The sequence below is a fragment of the Xenopus tropicalis genome, chromosome 5 (genome assembly GCF_000004195.4).
Source record: "Xenopus tropicalis strain Nigerian chromosome 5, UCB_Xtro_10.0, whole genome shotgun sequence".
Classification (NCBI taxonomy): domain Eukaryota; kingdom Metazoa; phylum Chordata; class Amphibia; order Anura; family Pipidae; genus Xenopus; species Xenopus tropicalis.
In genome coordinates this window covers 39,900,163-39,919,793 of record NC_030681.2, presented here as the reverse complement: position 1 = coordinate 39,919,793, position 19,631 = coordinate 39,900,163, and the positions used below count along the sequence as shown (strand labels likewise).

At 40.6% G+C, this 19,631-nt stretch overlaps 1 long non-coding RNA gene across 1 annotated transcript in view; it reads right to left on the bottom strand.

Moving 5' to 3' along the window:
- LOC101730793 overlaps positions 1 to 18,722 on the bottom strand; it is a 276,111-nt gene extending 257,389 nt beyond the window's left edge. Inside the window, exon 1 of the long non-coding RNA XR_004222696.1 lies at positions 18,460 to 18,722. This is a non-coding gene — a long non-coding RNA (uncharacterized LOC101730793). The remainder of the gene's footprint in view (positions 1 to 18,459) is intronic.
- Positions 18,723 to 19,631: the final 909 nt, after the last annotated feature.

Below are 19,631 nucleotides of genomic sequence, written 5' to 3'. Positions count from 1 at the left end.
GCAGAGCGATTGGACAAAATTGAAAAACTGGGCAGCAAAATGGAAAATGAGGTTCAATGTTGAAAAGTATAAAGTAATGCAGTTTGGTAGAAATAATAAAAATGTGAGTTATATACTAAATGGTAGTGTGTTGGGGAATCCTTAATTGAGAAGGATTCTAGGGATTTATGTTGCCTAAATCCAGTCAGTCATTTTGTGGCTACTAAAGCAAATAAGTCTATTTTCAACCCTATGTAACTATTAGTTGTACACTTTCATACCTCCCAACATTTGAAACCGAGAAGAGGGCCAAAAAGATTTGGTGCGCGCAGTGCGGCAATTTTTTGGCCACGCCCACTTTTGTGGCCACGCCCCAATTAACACACCCCATTTTTTTCTAAAAATACTTCTTTTATATAGTTGAAATGGCGGGATCAGATGCAAATGTGCTATACCCTCATACTGTACTACCTAAGGAAAACAAAATAGCAACTCCTACATATAAATACAAATATAGAAGGCAGTCAGTTATAAGTGAGTTCTAACTATCTATCAGTTTTGCCCCCCCACACAGGGGAGACAGTACCCCCCCATAGAAAGTGCCCCCACTTGACCCCATAGACAGTGCCTCCAATTTCCCCCATAGAGAGTACCCCTCATACACAGAGCCCCCCATACACAGTGCCCCCATACACAGTACCCCCATACACAGTGCCCCCCATACACAGTGCCCTTCATACACAGAGCCCCCCATACACAGTGCCCTTCATACACAGAGCCCCCCCATACACAGAGCCCCCCCATACACAGAGCCCCCCATACACAGAGCCCCCCATACACAGTACCCTTTATACACAGAGCCCCCCCATACACAGTGTCCCCCATACACAGTACCCTTTATACACAGAGCCCCCCCATACACAGAGCCCCCCATACACAGAGCCCCCCACACACAGAGCCCCCCCATACACAGAGCCCCCCATACACGCTCCGACTCCTTGCGCTGCTTCTCTCATTATGTGGCTCCTTCTCCGGCGGTCCCAGGCGCAACCTTATAAAAGGGCCTGGGACAGCCGGAGAGGGAGCCACAAAAGAGAAGCAGCGCAATGAGTCGGAGCGCTCAGCTCAAGACCTCTCATCCTGCTGTCGCGGATCGTTCTATGAATGTCCCGCATTTCCGTAATCTATTACGGAAATGCGGGACATTCAGCGAACTATCTGGGACAGCGGGATGCGCTATAGAAAGCGGGACTGTCCCGCTCAAAGCGGGACAGTTGGGGGGTATGCACTTTACCATTAACCAATATAAGCTTTTCACCCCATGTTCTGGCCCTTGCACCTCACTGAATGCAGAACTAAACCTTTTTTTGTCCTAGGAAGCAGACAGCAGCTGAAACAGCACATTTCTGGCAGATTTTTTAAATGCACCAGAATTGCCTCCTTTAGCTGCCTTGTGTGTGTTACAGAGCTTTTTTACTGGTGTTAGAGTTACAGTGAGCAAGTGCTGCCGCAATGCTGTTATTCTGTGCTTTACAGGCAGTATCTCTGTATAAACAGCTAACATATTATTATCCTGGCACAACATGAATTTGGCTGGTGGCTTCTTAATGAACATGATTTAGGGCAATGCTAGTAATTAGAGGGAAAGTGAGACGCAGAGGCATTTTAAGATATGGTAACAAGCCCTTGCAGCTGCTGCCTGCATTGCTTGCTACTGCCATGTTCATTATCTACAAGGTCTCCATTATGGATTTGCCTAGTGCAGTCCAATTAAGGGTGAAGACATACAGAGCTACTTAGTTGAAGTTACTTGTCATGGCTACTAAATGGCAGAAAATACCCTGCCACAGACAAAACTGAGAATTGCCTCTGCTAAAACTCGTGTAGAGACAATTATCAGTAAATGATCAGCATTGTCTATTTTTGTAGCCTTGACAAGTAGCTGCTATTAGTAGCTCTGTGTGCCTTCACCCTAAGGGGTCTGGCACATGGGGGGATTAGTCGCTCGCGACAAATCTCTCTTGTCACGGGCGACTAATCTCCCCGAACTACCATCCCACTGGCGAAAATGTAAGTCGCCGGTGGGATGGCACAAGCTGCACAGGCAATTTCGGCTATTTGCCGAAATCGGCTGCACAGCGCGTGGCAATTTTCTATTTAGGATTACCCATTGGCACGTACTACTAAAAAAAGTACATTTGTGTGAAAATGGTTTATTTAGATGAAGCAGTGTTTTACATATGAGCTTGCAATATATTTTTATAGAGACCAACATTGTTTGGTGGTATAGTTTTCCTTTAATGAATAAGTTAAATAAAAGTGGACTCAAAACAGAACCCTGTGGGACCGTATTAAAGTGGACCTGTCACCCAGACATAAAAAGCTGTGTAATAAAAGCCCTTTTCAAATTAAACATGAAACCCAAAATCATTTTTTATTACCACATCCATACCCATTATAAAAGCATTTGAAAATCCCAGCTGTCAGTCATATATTGCCTGCCCCGCCTCTATGCCTTAGGCATAGAGGTGTGGCAGACAGTTACTTTCATTTTCAATTCAGAACTTTTTAGATGTTGCTGCACTGCTCACATTCCCCCTCCCTCCTCACCATGCAATTTTGTAACCAGTGCATGGACATGGGCATTAGGTTCCCCCATAATGGCACAGAAACAAGATATTGGCAGAATGCAATGCCTGCTTTGATAACAGTGTCCACAAAATGGCCCCTGCCTGCTTGCTGCAATTGTGAATTCCAAGGCTGAAGAAACTAAGATTAAAATAATTTATATAGTGTAAGTAAAGTTTATTTTGCTTGACAACCACAATAGAAAACAATTTGGAATTATTTCTTAAGGTGACAGGTCCGCTTTAAGAACCTTACTCAAAGTAGAGAATGTGAACCATGTTAAGGCTTCATCTCCATAACACAAGCAACAGCACTTTGGCAGACATAGAGGATGCACATGTGGCTGGTGTGCATGCTTAGATTCAATCACACTTACATTCAGGATGTGGAGCTAAAGCCTCAGTAACCAAGGCAGGGCCACTGGCTGTTTACACATTTCATTTTTCATGCAAATAGACTACACAAACAATTACATGTTATTACATGACAGTAAGTCTTTCATATCCTTGATTCATATTAAAGGAGAAGGAAAGGCAAAGTCACTTGGGGGTGCCAAAACGTTAGGCACCCCCAAGTGACTTAGATCACTTACCTTTTACCCCGGGCTGGTGCCCCTGTACGGAGAGAACAGCACCAGCCCGGGGTAGCAGCGAGCGCTTCCTCCTTCCTTTTCGCTTGCGCGCGCATGCGCAGTAGAGTGAAAAGCCGAACTTAAACAAGAAAGTCGGCTTTTCACTCTACTGCGCATGTGCCGGCCGACGGATTTCGCCGGCAGAAGAAAAAGGAAGGAGGAAGCGCTTCCTGCAGGTACCCTGGGCTGGTGCTTTTTTCTCCTAACAGGGGAACCAGCCCAGGGTACAAGGTAAGCGATCTAAGTCACTTGAACATTAGTACATAACCAATTTACCCAATACACATAAACACAAGGAGCAAACTACAAACTAGTCCTTATTTAGTGCTTGATGTGTGAGAGTGAAACACATTTTTGCCTGATCCTCTCATTATCCACCACTTTCCAGGTAAGGATTGACAAGTTATAACTGTGCTACACTACAGATTCTCAATCTGTATGGAAATCTGCAAAGTACTGAATCACATGGCCCTGCCTATAGTCCAGTTTGGGTGAGATATAAGTGTGGGTGCTAACTGCATTCTGCTATATTATTCTTGCCTGGTGCTACAAGTCACTGAGTGTAATTCTGGGTTATTCTGAACAGTATTTCAAGCAAAAAGAATGCAAATTTCAGAAATACAGTACAGGTATAGAATCTGTTATCCGGAAACTTGTTTTCCAGAAAGTTCTGAATTATGGAATGGCCATCTCACATAGACTCAAAGCAAATAGTTAATTAACTTAAGCATTCTATTTACATATACTGTAGAAATGTGTTCTGTTCTACTGGAGTTTCTCAGTTCTTACCAAGCAGCAGTTCCGGAACACATCATGGCTGAGGTTCCGAGATTTCTACCTTTACAACAGAACATTCTGGAAGGGATGTCATTGATTCTTTCTGCAATCTGTTAACACTGTAGTAGAAAAGTCTATTGAGAAACACCCTCATATTTTAATGCAGGACTTTGTTTTATACCAGAGCAAGGCCAAAGTAGTATTGGCTAGTGATGAGTGAAACTGGCCTATTTTGCTTCACCAAAAAAAAGAAATTGGCAAAATTGTTGCCAAATACACTGGAGTCAATTGGCTATTTTCACCTGATTTGTTCACATGCCAAATGCATTGGAGTCAATGAGTATTTGTTTAAATTCCAAATGCATTAAAGTCATTGGGTGTTTTTTCACATTTTTCACATGAGTTTTTTAATTTCTCAAATGCATTGGTTGCAGGCTATGGCCCTTTTTTCTCATGCCAAACGCTTTGGTGGAAATGGGTGCTGTTTCTCGTGACAAATGCATTGGAGGTAATGGCCGTTTTTACTCACAACAAATGCACTGGAGTAAATAGACATTTTTTCGCCACATATTTTCACATGCATTAGTCAGTTGGCATTTATTTCACACAGCAAATGCAGTGGAGTCAATGGGCACAGTCAGTGGGTGTTTTTTTCTCAATTTTTTTCTTGCACCAAACAAACTGAAGTCATGGGGTATTTTTTTAGTGGTATTTCTCTCCACTTGATTCTTCTTTTTTTTTCTAGACAAAACGCATAGCACAATTTCAGTGCAGAAACCGAATTTTGACTTGAGTTTGTATCAGGCAAAAACATTTCCTCATCCCTAGTACTGGCACCTAAAGCAAGCACATCAATTGCCAGGCAGACCCTGCTTTCCCAATCCACCCACTCAATAGCTATACCTCTGCTGCTTAAACCTAGTTCGAACCCTATTTAATTCCACATTCTATGAAGATAAACCTAGAGAGTTATTTACATTTATGGCTGCATTTGTTGTGACTTGACTCTCTTGGTCTGTTACCCTTTACCCCTTCTACGTGGGGAAGGTAGTAAGGGTGTATTTCAGTGAGGGTGTGAAGCTGCCTGTCTCCTATAGTAAAAACGATATGCTTAGCATGGAGGGCTAAAATTGTGTTACAAGAGTTAATAGTCAATATCAAAGGCATGATCAAGTTGATGGAAGCGCATGTAAGTGAAAGCAAAAACAAAATCTAGTGCAAAAACATTTAAATAATTGAATCCTGAATCACTAGGACAAACACCTATTAGTGCTCTGTGTCAGAAAAAGTGTTGCCAGGTATAATCCCAATATATTTGCTCACCAGACATAATTGGAATGAAACGAAAAGGTACCCAAAGTAGGCATTGATTGTAGTTAGACCTCGCTCCTCAATAAAAGCAGAATGGAGATCAGAAATAGTGTAAAATCGCTTAATAACAAAATCCCTGCTAAACTGCAGGCTACTTACAGTGTACAGAAGTATAAAAGCAATGTCCAATTATACTTCCGTACACTGTAAGTAACCTGAAGACTACATCTGAAGAATTATCACAAAGAAGCGCTGAGTATTGGGTGTTCCACCCTAAGACTTATAATATCAAAGGCAGACTGTGATAAAAGGATATTACTGGCCGATAATATCTCTTTAATGAAATATTTTTTCTGCCACTGGGGGGCAGGCAGCTAAATGATTTTTGTACCATCCCATTATGCTTCCTGTAATACAATGCAACCTACATTATTTTTCTCAGTACATTTCTGTCGTGTAATAAATAAGCTCCACACCCACCAAAAGAAGAGCTTTAAGGCATAAACACTAAACAATATTCAATGCAGACAAAAGCAATAGCATTAGAATCTTGAACTCTAAATCGCTGGTAATTACCCAGTAATTACAAGAGCCGCCACTCAGCTGTTCAGCTATACACACACGAGATACAAGGAACATGTTAAATGACATCAGTATATTTGGTTATCGATAAAGGACCCACCCCTTTCTAGGAAAGTGAGCCTAGGAGTTACCCTGACAGAAGTATGCCTTCCATTCACAACAACAATTCAATTTACAGCCTGACGTTTTATATTACTGTGTGGTGCAAAGACAGGAATGTTAAGCATGTGATATCCTGGCAACACTAAGGGCTGGGTCGAACTACATTCCCGATTACTGAAGCCTGGCTGAGTACAGTACACAGTGACTATTCTTGATATAAGCTGCTATTGTTTTATCCTGATCTTGCCACATAGCAATGAAATGTGAAGCTGCCATACAAAACTAATTGTGAGTTATCAGACAAGGAATTCTAAATTGTTTACTTTTTTTAAGGCATGAGAATATGTCATAGGCCAAGGTCAATACACAACAATCACAGCTGACTTTGCCAAACTGGCATGGTTTACTGTTTATCAGTAATGCACTGGATCAAATGGAATTGCACAGAATTGAAGGCACGGTGACCTTATTTCTACTTCAGGAGGTATTTTTATTATAACATCCATCTTTTATTTATTTGGAAGTTGATTGACATTATTATTATACAATAAGGCACCAATGTGCACAGTCCCACATGAAAAGAACTTTGCCCCCTGAAGATGCCTTCAGTAGATCCATATACAGGTATCTTCTGATGATTTACAGGGACTACTGTCAGATATTTTCCTTTAAGGACTGACTCAATATGTATGCAATACAAAATGCACAATACATGGCTGAATTCATTCAAATTTCAAATTACATGGCATCTCAGAAACCAATTTACTATGCATTAAAATTGATTGATAATCATCCCTATAGCATCAACTTCTATTATAGCTGTAACTTCTCTTTCAATATCCTGATGATTTCTGATAACCCCTAAGCTTAGCTTCACAAACGCAGCCCAGAGCACACTAACCATGTGTTGTGCCATTGGCACACAGGATCAAAGACAGGGAGCTAAGTGGAAAATTAGAATGGCACAGATCATTACTCTTGCAGGGCTGCTGAAATTCTTGGCTGATACAATGGGATCTGTTATCCGGAAACCCATTGGAGGCAAAACAAGCCTATTGGGTTTATTCAATATTTAAATGATGTTTAGCAGACTCAAGTTTAGATCCAAATTACGGAAAGATCTATTATCTGGAAAACCCCAGGTCCTGAGCATTCTGGATAACAGGTCCCTTACCTGTACTTCAATATATAAAATACAGTATTTATATTCTTTTTAAAGGTTTTAGTTCTAATTTAAGAGTTACAGGGCAGGTAGAATGTGAGACTAATGACCAAGGACTAAATCAGCACATTAATTCAGTCCTTGACTGTTGATCGTAGGCCTGCAGTATGGCCACAGGCGGTCAAGTCAGGCACAGATCCATGTGTATGTGTATGGCCAGTTATAGAGTTGTGTCAGTTGAGTCATTTTAGGAATCAATATTTCATTTTAAAAATCATAAAATACAGTGATCATTCCCTGTCTATGAAATGGTTGCTAATTCCAATGCATATTTTAACTGAATAAAGGGGCAGTAGTGTTTCACAGCCACTTTGCAACAAAACCTTTCGAAATTCATGTTTCACAAATGAAACACTGAAATTGCGGTTTTACTGGCAGGATAAGGATTTCATTCTTGCATACTAACAGGAATATAATTTTAAATAAAAACAAACATTTAGCTATAATATATTTTGCAAGATTAAATATGATGACTGAAAATTGAAACATTGAAGGCTTTTTCACCCAGGCAATGTTCGGCTCCTGTTCGTGTTTTTTTGCTCGAAGAGACTAAGCCACAGGGCCCTCACATGATGGTGGTTCTGCTTCAGTGTGAGTGGGGAAGGCTGAATCTGCATGTGTGTGCAACTGTGTGAATCTATACCACTGTGAAAGTGGACAGCATGTAGGGCTAACACTTCACTGGAAATATAATACTGGACTTTTCATCTGATGGCCTTAGAAGTAACTATAGGAGCAGCCCCGGATTCGTGTTCCGGGCACCCCTAGGCCGTCACTGCTGGTCGCCCCCCTCACCTAATGCGTATGCGCAAACTCACTAACACCAACCCCCCCGCCACAGCAGAGACCGCGCATGCGCATACCATACATTTAGACTCCCATATGGAGCAGTGGGGAGAGATCCCCATTGCTCCATATGGGAGCAAAATTTAAAAATTCAGTTGCGGCAGGCAGCATGCCGCCCCTAAATAGGCCCGGGCCTTTGTGGCCTCTCCACAAATCCGGGTCTGTATAGGAAGCATACCCAGAGACTGCTGTAGGGTCCAGGAGTGTCAGGTGCCCAGTGAAACCCTATAACTATATAAAATATGCAATTTTCAATATATTTTTGTGACAGACATAATGATATAGGGGAGCTAAACAGATTTTGATGTGGGGCCCAGTAGCTTCTAACTATATGCCTTGTAGCATGCCCACTTGTGTCTGCTGCGCCAATGGAACACAGCAAATACCAGTTAAACTCCTCTGTAAGACTGCCATCAGTAATCATGGGGTACTATACTACTAAGTTAGGAGGGAAATCATCCTATTATTAGCCCACAGGTCACTTGATCCCCTTGGCAGTTAGACCTGCAAATGGTACACTTGTTTGATTTGCTATGCCCACACCCCATTATGATCCGATCCACCCAAAGCCATTTCTGATTCTAGAGTATTTCAGCTAGGGACACACTTAATAGTTAATCCGCAACCAGCTTACCCTTGGGTCTTACCCTTAGGTCAGGTAGGTTAGAGCTGAAATTCAGGTGAACATTGAGGATTCTGTTCCTGCTCCTGAAATTTCCCTGTTGTGGAACCTAAGGTGTGTGCAGAAGTAGCAAAAAGAGCAGAAAGACAAGGGTACAAGTTGGGCCTATCTTCACCCATGAGGGTGCTTGTGGGATTTGCTGCACTCTGCACCTTAATCTAGTACAAGCCTCATGACTCCCTAGCTTGTGGCACACAGACAGCAATGTAGAATACATAGAAAGCCAGATCTACCTGTGCTCCATGCTTATATGAGTGCTGGTATAACTACTGAATTTGCTGAAAGCCTGATATTGGCAGTCTAAATCTGAAAATACCTCAGAAACCACTAAAAATAGAAATTTAAAGCACAAGGGGCATTTGACTGTCGCTGCCCTCTGGTGGAGGACAGCAGCGGTCAAAACACCTCTTTTCTCCTGTCACTGTTCCTAATTTTCTTTAATGGGCTAAAAAACCTCAAGCCTCTGTTTTCCTTTATGCCATTATTCTGAAGGTTACAAAAGAACTAGAGTGTAAATAAGAGGGGCACTATTTTTTTTTTTTACTGTGTTTTAACTGAACTCAACAACAGAGGAGCAAATTAAAGGCAAAAAATTGTACTCAAAATTTGTGCGAACTATCCCTCTTCTTCATCCTAGAACAGTATCCAGCATACAATCTATAGTAGGATTATGCAATAAAATGGTAACACAAAGCAGACAAATGGGTCTTTGCTTTTATTATTGGGTTAAACCAACAAAAGCTAACTTTTGATTGGCTGCTTTTTTTGCACAAAGGCAAACTTAAGCCATCTTAAGACATAACCACCAAGTGGAATAAAATGAAACAAAATCACTATCATGTTACTTTTATGATTTGCTTTATTGTATATATCAGTTGAACCTCTCCTGAAGCCAACCTAGACTCTCTCCAGCTATAAAGAAAAAGAAGCATGCTTACGTGTGGTTCAGATAAAGGTGGGGCTGGATTCCTGCTGATATACATGAACTGCATTACTGCTGTGATACAATTAATCAATAGAGGCAACCACTTCCTGTGTATTGCAAAATTAACCAACTGTTGCACTAACTGGAAATAGGAGGGTTGCACTCAAGGTAGAGTGCAACCACATAACCTAGAACAATAATCTTCAGCTACAGCTGCTGGCAGCACTCCAACAATAGCCAACATGGAGGCAGAAAGGTTTTTACATTTTTTTAAGTCTATATTGGATTATATATAAACTACAGTATATATACACTACAAACACTTTGTTGTTAATTTAGCAAACAATTCATAAATCTGATGTTGACGATCAAACTGTAGTGATTATGGATAATGTTGATGATGGTTCAATACAGGTTTATACAGCATAGTCTACTATGTAGGAGTAGGATACCAAAACAGGGTGGGATAGGCCAATACAGCTAAGGTAAGAGGGACTTTTACTGCAGGGGAAAAACAAGAAGAGATGGAAAGATAAATGCTGATGCAATCGCCTGCAGATAATTTTATCTCTAGGGTTTCTATCCTCCCTGGTGTAAGTGGAGGGAGCCTAAATATACTTGCCTATATAACTGCACCAGTGTTATATACCTACTGAATAAGTCTTGCGGATTTGGTTTAGCAGAAGTGGTAGGATGCACACAGCCAGGCGCGTATCTGTCAGTCCCAGCATAGTTTCTGTGGTCAGTAGTGAAAGCTGAAGTACGTGTAAGAAATTCATATTGATTCATAAAAGTCAGAACTTGGTGAAAAACTAAAGCTAACACCCTCTTTTATTTTCAATAAACCTGCTGTTATGCACCAGAAATGTAACAGTTCCTGAAAACTGAGGAAGGAGGAGGCAAGCTTGCAAATAATTTTAATAACGTCTTATTTTTCAGTTAATTATGACAAGTCTTGCATTGATATATGGCTGCAGAAATGCTGGAGTTACAAGTTGGACACCAGATATTAGAATAGTAAGTAGGAAATAAGTTATAGGTTTTACCAATACCTGGGGGTTTCTGGATAAAGGGTCTAGTAATACATATAATTTGGATCTCCATACATTAAATCTACTAAAAAAAATGTAAATGCTAAATAAACCCAGTAGGATTGACTTGCCTTCACTAAAGATTAGTTAGGATAAAGTACAAGGTTCTGTTCTATTACCTTCCTGTAATACAAAGCTTTCTTGATAATAGGTTTCAGGATAACTGATTTCATACCTGTATTTGTATTCTGAGACCCTTACCATAAGTCGCTTGACTACCTGTTGGTAGCCAGGAATTGCATACAGGAAAGTGGTTCTGAGTTTGATCGGGGCATGGCTAGGTGCGACAATGCAATGCTGTGCAGGATTAGATGTATAGGCAAAATTCTGCGGGTTTTCCAGTGAGAACTGGAGGTATTTGGTGTCTATTACTGTCATGTGTGGGTGGAAATTTTAAATAGGCGCTGGCATTTCAAGCACACAGAGGCCCTAACAGCCCCCACCAGCCCAATAAATAATGACTGTCTATACAATCTTACAGCAGCCCCTCTGGCATTAGCCAGAACCTACATATTTCCACCCACGCAGGCCACACAACCCAAATGTTGACTCTGATCTTTGTAGATTCTATGGAAGAAGTGAAGTTTCTGTAAACAACTATTTGAATTACTAATGCAATGCCTGGGGGCCTATGCACATTACAGTATGTTGCAACTAAAAAGAAAATTCAATTGGAAATGTGGAAGAATCAAACTAAAGTAATACAGTTTTAGCAAAAGACCTAAAAACATTTTTCTATAAAACGTAGAAAAACAAACAGTAATATATATGTACTTTATGATTCTAAAATGCCCAAGTTATGGAAATATTATGCCCCATAGATAAAATTAGTAGACATGAGTAATGGAATCATCTATTACTTTGTTATTCTGTAATTCTTATTAAAATGTTTTGCTGCATCCCATGCACAATGGCTAATTATTGTTATTATGAAATTCCATATGTTTTGCCATTTGTGGAACGTCAATGAATCAGTGTAGATTTGTAGTGCTTGGAAGAATATCCACGGCGTCATGTTATAGTGGTTTAGAAGAGGAAACCCACTGTGGTTGGAATATTATACTTTGAGGGACCATAAATCAAGAGCTATGAGCAAGATCTATGAATTACAGACATGTCACCTGACTCTTGTCATTAGTGAGATAATGATCCACCACTTGTTTTGTAAAACTTATAATTTTTATTTACATTTAAAAAAGTGGACAGTGGTGTAACTAACATACAGCAGATCCCATGGGAGGGCCAGGGGGCAAAGGGGCCCAGGTTGGTTGCCAGGTCTTCTGTACAGCACCACTTTCTGTCTGACACAGAGCATAATTGCATGCATGGGGCAGGGGCAGATGTGTTTTTGTGTTTGGGTTGTGTTTTTGAGATTAGAATGTAAAAAGCATATGAATATAAAGTAAAAGACACACCAAAAAATTAACTGTTATATGAAAGTGTTGGCTTTTGAAAAAATATTCCTTCGGTTTCATTTTAAAAAATTAAAAACTCTTGCTCACCCTCAACCCCCTTGCACATGCCCATGTCAGAGTCTCAGATATAAAATGCTAGAAACAGTAGACCCTGGGCAGAACCGCAAGAGTACTACGAGACATAAAATGCACTTAAAATCTGGCACAAGGTGCAGCGCACACTGTCAACGGGAACAAGCTAGCTCTATTCTTACCTCTTGCCATAGGGAAAGACGGGGACCCACTGTGGCCTGTATCCACTTCCTCTCCCTAACGTGTTGTAATATAGTGCTGCCAATTGCTGTATTCATGGGGCAAATATGGAACACGAAAAATGTGCCGCAATTCATTGCCCTCTATCTCCCAGTTGTTATTTATTTGACGTCAGATGGGGCAAATTTGGAAAAAAAAGACCCATGGCTTCCACTGAGGTCAATGAAAGCCACAGGAAAGTGTAGGTGTAAATTCATTTATTTCACAAATATACACTGTTTCTTTGGGCACAAAAGTGTTGACACCTCCAGTTCTTTGAGTTCTCAATGAGTTCAGTGCACTGCTCTGCCCCCCCATGTGTTAGAAACAGCACAAAGTTTGTTCAGATGAAGTAACTCATAGCATCCAATAAGATGTTTGGTTTGTAACAGGTAACAAACAAATGCTGCATTTTGATGAGTTACTATAGCAGTAGCAAACTTTGCACTTTTCATTATAAACCAGTCAAAAAAGAGTACTGGCTCAGAGTTTTGCTCACTATAGGGGAACTATTTTTCTAATTTCCATTAAAAAAAAGAAAACTTAGGAACTTGACCTATCTATTAAGAAACCCATCCACAGCCCTGTTTAGCTGGTCACTTCCACAATGTTACTTGACCCCATTCCCCTGTCTGTTTTTATAAAGGAAGGGTTACGTGGAGTGATAATAAAGTTGTGACCAGCCAGCCTGAGACAATTCCAGTTTAGGCAAGGCAGTCACAAGATGAGCCAGTGGTCAGTCATCATATGCAAAAATACTTCACAGCTTGATAAATCCTTTTCACAAATACAAAGGGCAAATACACAATGTATAGTATAATAGTCCATGAAATGTACTGTGAAACATTAAGTTTAGAAGAATCTCTGCTACAGTTTTGATATGTATCATCAAAACATGATCAGGGTCAGCAGGCACTTCAATTAAAATTTTTCCAGGGAGGAACAAATCAAGTTAGATAGTGGCCTGAGAGAAGACACTTATTCAATAGTGCTGGAGGATAAACATTTATATCACTAGCCCTTGGCACTCATCCTAATTTTAAAATGCAAATAAACTGTTGAGGGAGAACTGAGCATTTCATTGCAGGTATTTTTTGGTACCACTACACAACTACACCACACTCCTAGGCACCCTCCAGTTATGCATGAAGAATCCTCTATAAGTCAGATCCAGGTCTTAAATTATTCTAGTCAATTAATTCTTTAAAAAAATGGCAGAAGTGAGCGACTAGAATCATTGAGAGTCCCTATAACGTTACAACCCCTACGGACGCCTATTTGGCTGCTTCTATTTCTTTGAATGCTTATTTTCATCATCCTTAATTACACCTCTCACAGCAAGGATTAGTTTACTCAGGTAATCTGTAGGTAAATGCCAAATAGAGGTGACATTTAGTAAATGAGAAACAAAAAATACATGTGGCTCCAGAGGTAAATAAACAATAGCCCATCAAAGTTGTGTCTGTATGCTGGGTATGCCATGACTTTGAGAGGAGAATTATTGAGGGAAGAGACACTTGGCAAGAGCTGATGTTATATGAGGTTAACAATGGTTAAGGTGATGTTGGCATGGATGTCTGAGGGTTAGGCACAAAGTACATGTTATTGTACATACTGCATGGCCATAATACCTGTGATTTGCTTTGAATGGCAGACAAAAAATCAAAAAGAAACGTTGAGTTTGCTGTCTATGGTACAAGTATTGAAAGCCCCCTATAAACTCAAGTTAAAAGAGCATTCGACATGTGGCCTTCACACATATTTGGTATGGCTCAACTTAAAGGAGAATAAAAACCAAACATTAACCATAGGACCCCTGCACAAGCCCCCTTCCCTCTTTCCAACAACACCAAGGAGATTTGGCACTGCTCCCCCATACCTGTGTTGCAGGGTTAGTGGATGCCATGTCTAGCTTCTTGACTTTCTGTCAAAAACACCAAAAATCGAAATACCAGTCTTCCTATATATTTATCTTCCTTCCTCATTAATAACATTTGGATCAAGCATAATTTCTACTGACCAGGTGGCAACCCTAGCAGAGAGCAGAGTAAAGGAACTCAAATGGGCAGACATGGTGCCCACTAACGTACCTACTCTACATTTTCAGTACTGGTACAGTATGGGGAAACAGGGCTATTGCTGGGGGACTTACTGGTGCTGTTGGGAAAGGGAAGGTGACCTATGCAGAAGCCATTTGGTAATATTTGGCTTTTGTTCCACATGCATGGCATGTCACTTCCGTACACACCTTAAGTTCCAAAATATTTCATTCCAGATTTGCATTGCAACTTGTTTTAGTAGCAGCAATTTCAGAATGCATAGAATTGTGATGTTTGAAGTCACTTGCCACTTAATTTGTCAATTTGATTGTGATTTTGTAAATGCAACCTGAGTTGTTCAGTATATTGAGGATCACTGTTCTGTAACATCACAACTCCTACATAAGATGGATTTTTCCTATTATGCAGAGCAGTAGGTGCTTCCTTTATGCATGAAAATACTGAATACATTGTGCTTTGGCTGGGTGTGTTTGCCTAATATTAAGTAAACAAGATGAAAAATCATTGGCAGATACACTTTGTTTTGCAGGTTTTACCTGAGCAAGTTAGAGATGAAACTCCCATCATATATTTTTTTTGCAACCTCCCAATACACTGTACAGTGATAAATCATTTCCAATTGTTTTAAACTTGTAAATGCTGTTGTAGTTATATACAGATATATATCAGAAGCCAGCTCTCAGAATTACAAAAAAACGTTGAGTTTTCCACCCAAAAAAATAATTTGCCCAGGCTGGCTCATTTATTTATAGCATGATAGCACATTTAACCACAAATCTGAAACAAATAGTAATATACATATTCTGTAATGAATTGTGGCAAAATGTTTTTATGTAAAAGAAGTATTAAAGTCTTTCTAAAAGACATCTTTACAGGGCTGTAATGTGGGATTTGTGGCCTATTTTAAATTGTCTATTTTGAAAGCAAACATAGACAGAGTCATCTGTTACAACAGAGATAACTGTTACATCAAAAGTGCAGGCATGGAATACAGTATGGCTCAAAGAGGTCTACTCTGACCCTTTCTGCACTTTGTGGCCTTGAGCAGCATATACAATGTGCCAAGCTGTACCACAACACCCAGCACTGTAGGCCTGTACTGGCAATCTGTATATTCGGGCTGTTTAAAGATTGGGCTTGTGGGGGGCTGTATAGGCTTATTTTGAACCTCTGGCAGATTTATACCAAAACGCCATGAATCTAAGAAGAAATTTTTTAGTAGTTGGAGATTTCTCTGCACAACGATACAATATGCAGTGCTACCACTACTAAGGTGTATGTACATTCCAATCAGGTAGACAGGACAGTTACAGTGGCACTGCATGCTCTTTAATATACATTCCCAGACTGTCCAACCTGAAGCCATAAGAAAGATCTAGGGTGCTGCAGTTCATATATCTCTGGCCAAGACAAGTTTAGACTAATTATGGAAAGACTTTTGTGAACTAATATAAATTAGTTAAACTTTATACCACTTAAGTTAAATAATAAAGAAAAAAAAAAATTTAACCTACACATAACTACAACCCACCAACAGTATTCTCAGCCGTGAAATTCTCGATTGACTGTACTTTATGACCCTGACTACTCATGCCCTGTACTAACCTGTACTGATATATGTGCAGTTTCCTGATTCTGTGTTAGTCCTTCTTCTAGTATGGCCAACCAATATCTGGGCATCACAGGCAGGCTCTATGGGCTTTGAGCTACTTGTTTTTTTTTTTGCATATGCCAATGTTAGTATCACCTTAGCCACTGTTCCTTGTAAAACACTAGCAAGTGCAGTTCCAGCAATCCACCCCCCCCCCCCCCCCCCAATATCTGAGGTCTACCTTACCTACTTTTCATTTATTAAGGTGCATACTTATACTATGATAAGAAAAATAGGTTACATTTTGTTGGTGGCTTTGGGTGTTGTTGGGACTCATGGGAGCTGCAGTTTAATTTTGATTCCATTTCTGAAAATAGTTAATGGTACTTAAGTTGGATCTTACACAATAAAATATTTTCTCCCACACCCCCAGAGGCCACTCTGATTCTGGTGGCCTACTGTTAGGCTTTATTAGGTTTTACTGTGGTTTAAGTCAGTAGGATCCAATATGCATTTTGCTGACATGGATGAAATTGCCTCAAAAACTCAGATGTACACATGGCCTACATTCTTCTGCACAGCAGTAGGACTTATCACCATGGACCCAAGTGACAAGGCACATTTTAGTGTACACATGTTTTATTGACTGTATTTGGAGAAATCATAATAGCCCCAAGAATAAAATCAAATGCCAGTGACCTTTTCAAGGTTAATACTGTTTTTCAGTTAAGGCATGGTATTTTGTAAACACAGCTTATACTTGGGAGGGGTTGGCATGTTTCATTTTGCTCAATTCTAATGCATCTACATGCATTGCTTTCCCAGCCATTGCTTCTGTCTTCTGGTGCTACAAGCAAATGAATTATTCAGTCACAGATCATACAGAAGTTATCAGACATAACCTTGATTAGTGCCAGTAGTTACTTTATTAAGTTCCGCTTATTGTCAGGCTCCAGGGCCGCTGGACCTATGTTCACAGAAAATCAATTTTGCATTATTAAATCATGCCTCACAATTATATCCTGCAAAATCATCACTGCTATTTTAATATATACCTTAGCTTTATCCACCCCAGTAGGGTTTTCATGTATCAATCTTATGTAATTTTACAATGACAATTGAGCAATATGAATTATTTTCTCATTCCTTCAAAAAAATATGAGGTCATCTGACCTTGTCTGTTATATTGTGCTGCTTGGTAACCCTGTTCAGTGCCCTTCAGTAAGAAAAAAATGTCTCTTTTTTGCTATTTCGGATGAACTGTAACTTTGCAAAGCAGTCCCATGTGGGTAATGCAGTTGCAGGCAACTTTGTAAGTGGCGCCAAAGCTCTGATGTAAGAGCGGATAGGCTGACAGAAAACCACCTCCGCGTCTGCACACCTCATAACCAGCAGCATCACTTCAGCTTTATTTGAAATTCTGAGTTAGTCTTTAAAAAGAAACAGGAAGCATTTTTTGGAGCATAAAACTCTGATCTCACTACATGCACCGCAAAATACGCTTCCTCTTACATTCTGTGCTTATTCTGTGTGTGAAACAGCAATTTTATATGAACTTCCCTTGCAGGAAAGTCTCAACTTCTACCCTGTAGAGAAGCAGTTTCATGTAAGTTGGTTCCTGTGTATTTACTGTAAAGCACCGTGCTTTGAATGAACTGTTAAATGGGATGGAATTAGCAGGAGTTTAATAAAAGGCCTGTTAAGGTAATTTGTAACAAATTTGTCACTAAACAGTTCAAAAAGGGTTCATATTTATTTTTATTTGAATTTGGCTAAAATTTAAGACATATGCCTGAATCATAGCAGAATATTTTTTTTTTTTTAGATTTCATTATTCATAATGAAATGCAGTGTTAGAAACACTATAACACAGCTGAATTATACAAGAGCAGACAAATACACAAGCAGTAATGCTCTAGATGATATTAAGAGTACTTTACATGTGCAAAGAGCCACCTATCCCAGGTCCTCTGCCAGGGTGCTGTGTGTGCAAAGCCAAATCTCCCCAACAATTACTCCTATGTGCTGGGTGTAGGTGTAAATATGGTTTCCAAAGCTGTTGGCTGAACTGATCCCATTGAGATGTGCCTGTGGAAATACTAACCATATTGCATAGTGCATTAGGGATCTCTGGGAGATGGCATGCACTAATGCCCCAGTGCCTGTTACACCAGGAGGCTGATAGGTGGGTGACTGGCTGAAGGGCAATGTACCACTGGCACACGGCTGGTACACTGTGTGGAAGTAAAAACATATTGCTGTGTAACAGCCCCAGAATTAATAGTGTAAATATCCACAAAGGGGCAAGATTTGCCCATACACTTACCTGCTCAGGTGGCATCTCCCTAGTGCAGTGCCAGCTGCCCTCCATCCATGCCATTCTTGGCACACTCTGCAGTTTAAGTTTGTATGCACGCTGGTGTATGTGCTGGATTCTTTCTGTTTTCTTTATGCCGCAGATGGGCGTTATTTCAGTGCAATTTGGGTTCTTCTTGAGTTCTGTATAACTGGTGCCTATAGCACTAAGTCAGCAGTCAGACTTCGTTCTCAGCTGTCAATTAGTGTGCGCGCCTTCTCACGCCCCCTTTGCGCGCTCCCGCGCTACTTAGCTATGTGACAGCACAGCCCCAAGCTCCATCCAACTTCACTGGCTGTACAAATGAGCTGCGCTCTGATTGGATCATTCTGTTAATAGCTCCTCCAGTCAGAGCGCAGCTCTCTATTACAAACAGTAAAATGCGCCAATCAGGCTCATTAGCAAAGCAGAAGTAGGTATGTCTGGGGAGGGTATACGAACTGAAGGCACGAAATCTGATGAGTGTGATCTTTAAAGGGGAACTCCACCCAAATACAACATAAAGTTTTTAAAGGCTTATGCACCCACGGCCGTTACGGTATAGGATTCTCTGCACTTTCTCCCTCCATGTTTGCTCCATTTTCGTTTTTGTATATTGGAATGGACTCTATTTTAGCCATACGAAGGGCAGTCTCTGTTATATACTTAGCCCAGCAAGCTTTACCAGAGGGAACAGGCTGCGAATAGATAAAGCAGAGCCCATTCCAAAGTTAGCTGTGTAAGCACCTGCCCTGCTGTTTGCTGGCTAGAGTAGATAACAGGCTCTGCCCCACTTTATTCTGTTTAATACATTCCAGTTTAGCCATGGGGCTACTTCAGGGTTGGACTGGGCCAGCGGAACACCTGGAAAACACCTGGTGGGCTTTGACTCTCATGGGTCCTACTAACCCAGACTCAATCCCCCACCTTCTTCATTTCTCTCCTGCTGCCTTCCCCCAATTGCTGCGAAAGTATAAGGTGCACAAGTGGGGGGAAGGGGCTGGTGGTGGGTGAGCAGAGGGGCAGCAGGGGCCACAGATTGGGTTGCCACCAGCCTAGCTGCTAAAACACCTGCCAAGGCTGGGACCGGTATTACAAAATTACTTAAAATGTAATTTTTTAATACCGTTAAATAAGCCCCTGGCTCACATTTTATCTGCCCC